The sequence below is a fragment of the Oryx dammah genome, unplaced genomic scaffold (genome assembly GCF_014754425.2).
Source record: "Oryx dammah isolate SB20612 unplaced genomic scaffold, SCBI_Odam_1.1 HiC_scaffold_23, whole genome shotgun sequence".
Taxonomy (NCBI): Eukaryota; Metazoa; Chordata; class Mammalia; order Artiodactyla; family Bovidae; genus Oryx; species Oryx dammah.
In genome coordinates, this window is record NW_024070207.1 from 14,207,872 (window position 1) to 14,215,949 (window position 8,078).

Here is an 8,078-nt window from a genome sequence, read left to right on the forward strand (position 1 = left end):
ACCCTTCCCTCCTACCTGGAAGATAACCATTGTTAACAGTTTGATATTATCTTCCAGTGTTATTAAGTAGCCCATAGCAAGTAATTGACAGTTTCTCAACTGAAGCCTCCCCTCTCTTGCTTCCTGGCTTTTGCACAGGCTGCTTCATGAACAGGTTGTTCCTCAGCGCCGCCTGCTCTCCCCACTCCCACTCTCCTCATCCACCTAATTCCTGTTCAATCTTTATTACCCTTTCAAGCAGAACTAAAGTGTTTGCTCCTCTTATAAGTATTTCTTGATCCTCCAACCCCTTCCCACAGGCTAGGCTGGATTGTGCCACTTTTCTGTGTCTCCATGGTGCTTGTGCTCACCATATGCAGTATTTTCCACACTGTATTATAATTCATGATTTTCTAAAAATTTTCCCTATTAACTGGGCATTCCTTGAGGACAGAGTCTAGGCTGCATCTTAATTATTTCTGTGTTTTCACATCTAGCACAGTGGTTAGCACCTAATAAATTAATTGCTGAATTAATTGAAATAATTCATTACATCAGTAATGAGGCAAACAAGTACCTTTATAGAGAGTTCTATTTTCTCCTCTGAAATGCTTTTTCTCCACACAGACTGATTTTCTGCCACCTCACAGCCTCTTATGGAAGAGACCTCGCCTTAGTATTTGAAACCAACCAGTATCTGACAGATTTGGGATTTGTGAAAAACACCCTGGAAGATTCTGGAATGAAGTTTCTGTGTGAAGGATTAAAACAGCTGAACTGTATCTTATAGACATTGAGGTAACTGAGAGCAGGAGAATTTGTTGTTTGTGTTCATGTAATTTTTTTGGTCAGTTTCTTTTGTTTTGGGGGAGAGCATGAATAAAGTAATGAGGTCATTCTTCTGTTGTCTAAAGGTTATACCTTTACAACCTTTAGAGATATGCCTTATCTCTCCTGCTTCTTGTGGTGCACTAGCAACTGTTCACGGCACCAATCAGTGGCTCACTGAGCTGGAATTTACTGAAACAAAACTGAAAGCTTTGGCTTTGAAATTGCTCTGTGAACGCTTAAAAGATCCAAATTGCAAAGTACAGAAGCTCAAGTAAGTTGTCACTATTAGTTTTCATACTGCAAGAAAAAATTTATAAAGATGCAGCTCAAGATGGATGTTGTATAATCAAAACACATTTCAAGGAGTCATGGAGAGGAAGAACAGTGAAAGTAGCAATAACGTTAATGTCAATAATGAAAACTCACTGAGCAATTCCTTTGTGCTAAGCATTGTGCTGAGTGCTTTGATTTCCTTTAATGTGTACAACAGCTTTGCAAGATTCAGATTACTGTCCCCATTTTAGCAGATGAGAAACCCAATAGAAACCCAATAGTGTAAGGCTAAATAACATGACAGAGACACAATAGGAAACCCAGATGTGTCTGACCTCACAGTCCACATGCATGTGTGGTAAGTCACCTCTGTAATATCTGACTCTTTGCAACCCTGTGGACTGTAGCCCACCAAGCTCCTCTGTCCGTGGGATTCTCCAGGCAAGGATACTAGAATGGGTTGCCATGACCTTCTCCAGGGGATCTTCCCAACCTAAGGATCAAACCCACGTCTTACATCTCCTGCATTGGCAAGTACATTCTTTACCACTAGTGCCACCTGGGAAGCCCAAAGTCCATGTAATGACTTTGATAAAAGATTTATCATATATATATATATCTTCTTTTCTGAAGAACCTGGACTAATTAGGGTTCTTCAAAGAAACAGAGAGGTAAAATGTGAATAAACATATAGAGAGCTTTATTTTAAGGAATTGGTGCTCTCTCAGATTATGGCAGCTGGCAGGTTCAGTATCTGCAGGGTAGGCCAGCAGACTGGAGACACAGGAGAGCTAGTGCTGTACTGCAAGTCAAAAGGCAGTCTGCTGGCAGAATTCTCTCTTCCTAGGAGGTTAGTCTTTTCTATTAAACTTTCAACTGATTGGATGAGCCTCACCCACATTATGGAGAGTAAATTACTTTACTCAAAGTGTGCTGATTTAAATGTTCAGTTCAGTTCACTCGCTCAGTCGTGTCCGACTTTTTGCGACCCCATGAATTGCAGCACGCCAGGCCTCCCTGTCCACCACCAACTCCCGGAGTTCACTCAGACTCAAGTCCATCGAGTCAGTGATGCCATCCAGCCATCTCATCCTCGGTCATCCCCTTCTCCTCCTGCCCCCAATCCCTCCCAGCATCAGAGTCTTTTCCAGTGAGTCAACTCTTCGCATGAGGTGGCCAAAGTACTGGAGCTTCAGCTTTAGCATCATTCCTTGCAAAGAAATCCCAGGGCTGATCTCCTTCAGAATGGACTGGTTGGATCTCCTTGCAGTCCAAGGGACTCTCAATAGTCTTCTCCAACATCACAGTTCAAAAGCATCAATTCTTCGGCGCTCAGCCTTCTTCACAGTTCAACTCTCACATCCATACATGACACAGGAAAAACCATAGCCTTGACTAGACGGACCTTAGTCGGCAAAATAATGTCTCTGCTTTTGAATATACTATCTAGATTGGTCATAACTTTTCTTCCAAAGTTAAGGAGTAAGTGTCTTTTAATTCCATGGCTGCAGTCACCATCTGCAGTGATTTTGGAGTCCCCCAAAATAAAGTCTGACACTGTTTCCACTGTTTCCCCATCTATTTCCCATGAAGTGATGGGACCGGATGCCATGATCTTCGTTTTCTGAATGTTGAGCTTTAAGTCAACTTTTTCACTCTCCTCTTTCACTTTCATCAAGAGGCTTTTTAGTTCCTCTTCACTTTCTGCCATAAGGGTGGTGTCATCTGCATATCTGAGGTTATTGATATTTCTCCTGGCAATCTTGATTCCAGCTTGTGTTTCCTCCAGTCCAGTGTTTCTCATGATGTACTCTGCATAAAAGTTAAATAAGCAGGGTGACAACATACAGCCTTGACGGACTCCTTTTCCTATTTGGAACAATTCTGTTGTTCCATGTCCAGTTCTAACTGTTGCTTCCTGACCTGCATACAGATTTCTCAAGAGGCAGGTCAGGTGGTCTGGTATTCCCATCTCTTTCAGAATTTTCCACAGTTTATTGTGATCCACACAGTGAAATGCTTTGGCATAGTCAATAAAGCAGAAATAGATGTTTTTCTGGAACTCTCTTGCTTTTTTGATGATCCAGCGTATGTTGGCAATTTGATCTCTGGTTCCTCTGCCTTTTCTAAATCCAGCTTGAACATCAGGAAGTTCATGGTTCACATATTGCTGAAGCCTGGCTTGGAGAATTTTGAGCATGACTTTACTAGTGTGTGAGATGAGTGCAATTGTGCAGTAGTTTGAGCATTCTTTGGCATTGCCTTTCTTTGGAATTGGAATGAAAACTGACTTTTTGCAGTCCTGTGGCCACTGCTGAGTTTTCCAAATTTGCTGGCATATTGAGTGCAGCACTTTCACAGCATCATCTTTCAGGATTTGAAATAGCTCCACTGGAATTCCATCACCTCCACTAGCTTTGTTCGTAGTGATGCTTTCTAAGGCCCACTTGACTTCACATTCCAGGATGTCTGGCTCTAGATGAGTGATCACACCATCATGACTATCTGGGTCGTGAAGATCTTTTTTATACAGTTCTTCTGTATATTCTTGCCACCTCTTCTTAGTATCTTCTGCTTCTGTTATGTCCATACCATTTCTGTCCTTTATCGAGCCCATCTTTGCATGAAATGTTCTCTTGGTATCTCTAATTTTCTTAAAGAGATCTCTAGTCTTTCCCATTCTGTTCTTTTCTTCTATTTCTTTGCACTGATTGCTGAGGAAGGCTTTCTTATCTCTTCTTGCTATTCTTTGGAACTCTGCATTCAGATGCTTATATCTTTCCTTTTCTCCTTTGCTTTTCGCTTCCCTTCTTTTCACAGCTATTTGTAAGGCCTCCCCAGACAGCCATTTTGCTTTTTTGCCTTTCTTTTCCATGGGGATGGTCTTGATCCCTGTCTCCTGTACAACGTCACAAACCTCCTTCCATAGTTCATCAGGCACTCTATCTATCAGATCTAGGCCCTTAAATCTATTTCTCACTTCCACTGTATAATCATAAGGGATTTGATTTAGGTCATACCTGAATGGACTAGCGGTTTTCCCTACTTTCTTCAATTTAAGTCTGAATTTGGCAATAAGGAGTTCATGATCTGAGCCACAGTCAGCTCCTGGTCTTGTTTTGAATGTTAATCTTGATTTAAATGTTAGTCTCATTTAAAAAGTACCTTGACAGAAACTTTTAGAATAATGTTTGACCAAAAATCTGGGTACCTTGACAGGCAACTTGATAACATGAAATTAACAATCACAATGTATATTTGGAGTTTTCTATTGTCAAAGCTCTTAAGCATTAAACCTTTCTAAATCCACTTTGAAATTAATTTTTTATTTAAAATACCTCTATTTAAAATGTCTAAATTGGGAAAATATGTATACATGATGTCTTTATGAGCCCTCTTTAAGATTGCATTTGGAGCCTGGTAACTCAAGAGAAAAATTGAGGACTCAGATATTGTAGTGTATATAACAGAAATTCTTGAAAGTGATAGCAGAGAAAGTTGATGGGAAACAGTTTAAGGAATTGGACTGCTTAATATGGAGAGACAAAGATCGAGAAGACAGGAAGGTCAGTAAAAACCACTTTTTGTGTCCAAGAAGAAATATTATATGGATGATGCTGATGTCTCTCTAAGGATGGCAAATTATTAATTAGTAATGAACTTATAGATAAGAGGAAACGAAAGATCTTTTGAGTGTATTAAGGATGATTATAGCATTTTCTCCAGTAATTTGAAAGAAGATATGAGAGTGATAAAATTCATGCTGGGAATTAAAGTGAGATTAGGTCATTTGATATTTCCTTCCAATTCTTTTCTTTTTGGTGGCAGTCAACATTTATTGAGTTCTCACTGGAGCATACAGTGTTGTGGGGGCAATGTACAAATCCCTGTCATAGGTAAAAGGGGGTTGTGACATATTCAAGGTTGGGGGTCTCATATAGGTGGGCCTTATTTTCTTTTCTCATGATGTTTTGCAGGTAGAGAATGAGTGGCCAATTCTGTGTCTTTTTTTTCCAGGTTGTCTGCTAGTTTTCTCCCTGGAAGCTCAGAGACTATTGGCAGATATCTTGCCTCTGTTCTCATTTGCAATCCAAACCTCACTGAGCTGGACCTGAGTGAAAATCCCCTGGGGGACACAGGGGTGAAGTTTCTCTGTGAGAGTCTCAGACATTCGAACTGTAAGGTGGAGAAGCAAGAGTAAGGTTTTAGAACTATCTGCTGACATCTTACAACTACTGAAATTGTTGAATGCCTGTTCTGCGGCAGGATCTATGCTTGGTGCTTGCCAGAAGTTATTTCAGATAATTCATTCCTTGAAATAACTATATAAGTTGAGTTTTCTTAGCCCTATTGTATAGATGAGGAAATTTTGAGGATTGGGGAGAAAGTGACTTGTCCAACATCACACCACTAAAAATTAGTGTAGTCAGGGACTTTCTTGGTTGGTCCAGTGGTTAAGAATCTGCCTTGCAGTGCAGGGACACAGGTTCTATCCCTGGTCTGGGAAGATCCCACATACAGTGGGAAACTCAGCCTGCATACCACAGCTACTGAAACGCGAGTGCTCTAGAGCCCATGCTCCACAACAAGAGAGGTTACTACAATGAGAAGCCTGTGCACTGCAACTAGAGAGTATCCCCCTACTGTCTGCAACTAGAGAAAGCCCTCATGCAGCAACAAAGACCCAGCACAGCCAAAAATAAATAAATAAATATTTAAAAATATAAATTTATTTTAATTGGAGGCTAATTACCTCACAGTATTATATTGGTTTTGCCATACATCAACATGAATCCACCACAGGTGTACATGTGTTCCCCATCCTGAACCTCCCTCCCACCTCCCTCCCTATCCCATCCTTCTGGGTCATCCCAGTGCACCAGCCCCGAACATCCTGTATCATGCATCGAACCTGGACTGGTGATTCGTTTCATATACGATATTATACATGTTTCAATGCCATTCTCCCAGATCATCCCACCCTCGCCCTCTCCCACAGAGTCCAAAAGACTGTTCTATACAAAAGTGGTATAGTCAAGATGTGACTCCAGAATCTATCTTATCCATATCCCATGCTGTCTCCAGTATACAACCATCATGTGTGTTTACAGGAGTGATGCTAATTAAACATTAACTCTATAAAGAATACTACTATGTGTCCAACACTGGGCTAGACGTGAATGGATTTATCAATAGGATAGCAAGTGACAAGACTGCCCTTAAAGGCACATAGATATGAAACAAAGAGCCACGCAGTTGAATGTGTAATCAAGTGCCTAACGCTATAGAATCATTCAGAAATGTCAGATGGGCCCAGGGAAAGAGAGAAGGTCACTGTGGGCTGGAGACCTCAGGAGGAGACTGTGTAGGTGGTGGGCCAGGAGCTAGAACTTGAAGGATAACTAGGACTTGGCTAAATGAGAAGGCTGGGAAAACATTCCCAGGAAGTTCAATGACAGCAGTGGCTGACTTTTCTTTTTTGTCTCGGGGTAGCTTGAACACATGTTACCTGACAGATGCAAGCTGTGTGTATCTCTTTTCTTTCTTGCAAGTGAGTCAGACTTTAAAAGAGCTGTTTGTGTTTGCCAGTTCCCTGAGGGACACAGGAGTACAGCATCTCTGTGAAGGGCTGTGTCACGTGAATGGTATAATCAAGAATCCTGTGTAAGTGTTTGCTCATCCTTGTCCTTCTCATGGGCATTGCATTTGAGGTTCAGTAGGACTCCTGCTGCCATGGTTAACAACAATGTTGGTGTCCCCATACCTGCAGACTTTTTAAATGTTCCCTCTCTCCACCTTGTTGTGAGTCCCTCACCCAAGTCCTAAGCTCTACCGGGAGCCTGACAAGACTGCTTCTAATTAATAACAAAATTGAAGATTTGGGACTGAAATTGCTGTGTGAAGGATTAACATAGCCTGACTGTCAGTTAAAGGATCTGGTGTAAGTATCGTGGACAATAGCCACAGGCAGAGTTCCTTGATGTTTGAGCTTCTCCCCAAATTAAATGATTTTTTTCTGGCCTGGTGATACAGTCTCCAACGAAACATGATGACTCGATAATTTAGGGGGAATAAATCTTCCTCTCTCCACAATCTCTGCTTGGCCCTGGCCCAAGGGATTTTTTTACATGACAAACTGATTTTCTAATGTATTTTTCTAGTGGGTAAACCCAATATCTAAAGTAACCCAATCCTGATGAAATTATGCCAGCCTTATCTATCTTACTTCCTGGCAGACTGTGGACTTGTCACCTAACTGGAGAGTGTTGTCAGCATTCATGCAGTTCACTGGACACCAATGGACACCTGAGAGTCCTTGAACTCAGTGCCAATGCCTTAGGGGATGAAGGCATGCAGCTGCTCTGTGAAGGGCTGAAACACCCCTCCTGCAAGCTACAGACGTTGTGGTAAGTTCACAGAGACTCCTTGTTCGCTGGGCTCTTGTTCGAGCTGTGTATGAAATGGAAGGTCATTATGGAACTTGGGGTAAATGGATTTCTTTCTTGAATCCCCAGTTCCCCGTAGCCTAGCAGAATGCCATTTCACAGGTGCGTGCTGTGGAGCCCTCACCTCTGTCCTCAGCAGAAACGAGAACCTAACATTGGTAGACTTCAGTGGAAATCACCTTAAAGGTTTTGGAGTTCAAATGCTGTGTGATGCACTGCTTCATCCCATATGTAAACTACAAACATTCTAGTAAGTTATAGCGGTGGGGGAAGTGGGCGAGAGAGGGTCAGGACAGGCGTTCTTGTTTGGTCATAGCCATTGCAGTGAGAAAAGAGAAGAACTGAGGACAGACCACGCCTAGGCAAAATATCAAGGTAAGTGAAATAGGCCCTTTCCCTGGACACAGGCAAGGAGAGAGGTAAAGAACAGATAGTCCTAGATGTCATTGCTAAGAAAAGAAACAAAGTGTAAGAAAAAGAGCACCAAATCCACATTCTGCTAGGTCTGGCTTATGTACTAGATCTGTCATCTACTAGCTATGTGGCCAT

At 41.8% G+C, this 8,078-nt stretch overlaps 1 long non-coding RNA gene across 1 annotated transcript; it reads left to right on the forward strand.

The window, feature by feature from the left end:
• The first annotated feature begins 935 nt into the window (after positions 1–935).
• LOC120881373 lies at positions 936–7,773 on the forward strand. Its single transcript, XR_005725294.1, has 3 exons — positions 936–1,081; positions 5,101–7,490; positions 7,609–7,773. It is a non-coding gene; the product is annotated as an uncharacterized LOC120881373 (long non-coding RNA).
• The last annotated feature ends 305 nt before the right edge of the window (positions 7,774–8,078 follow it).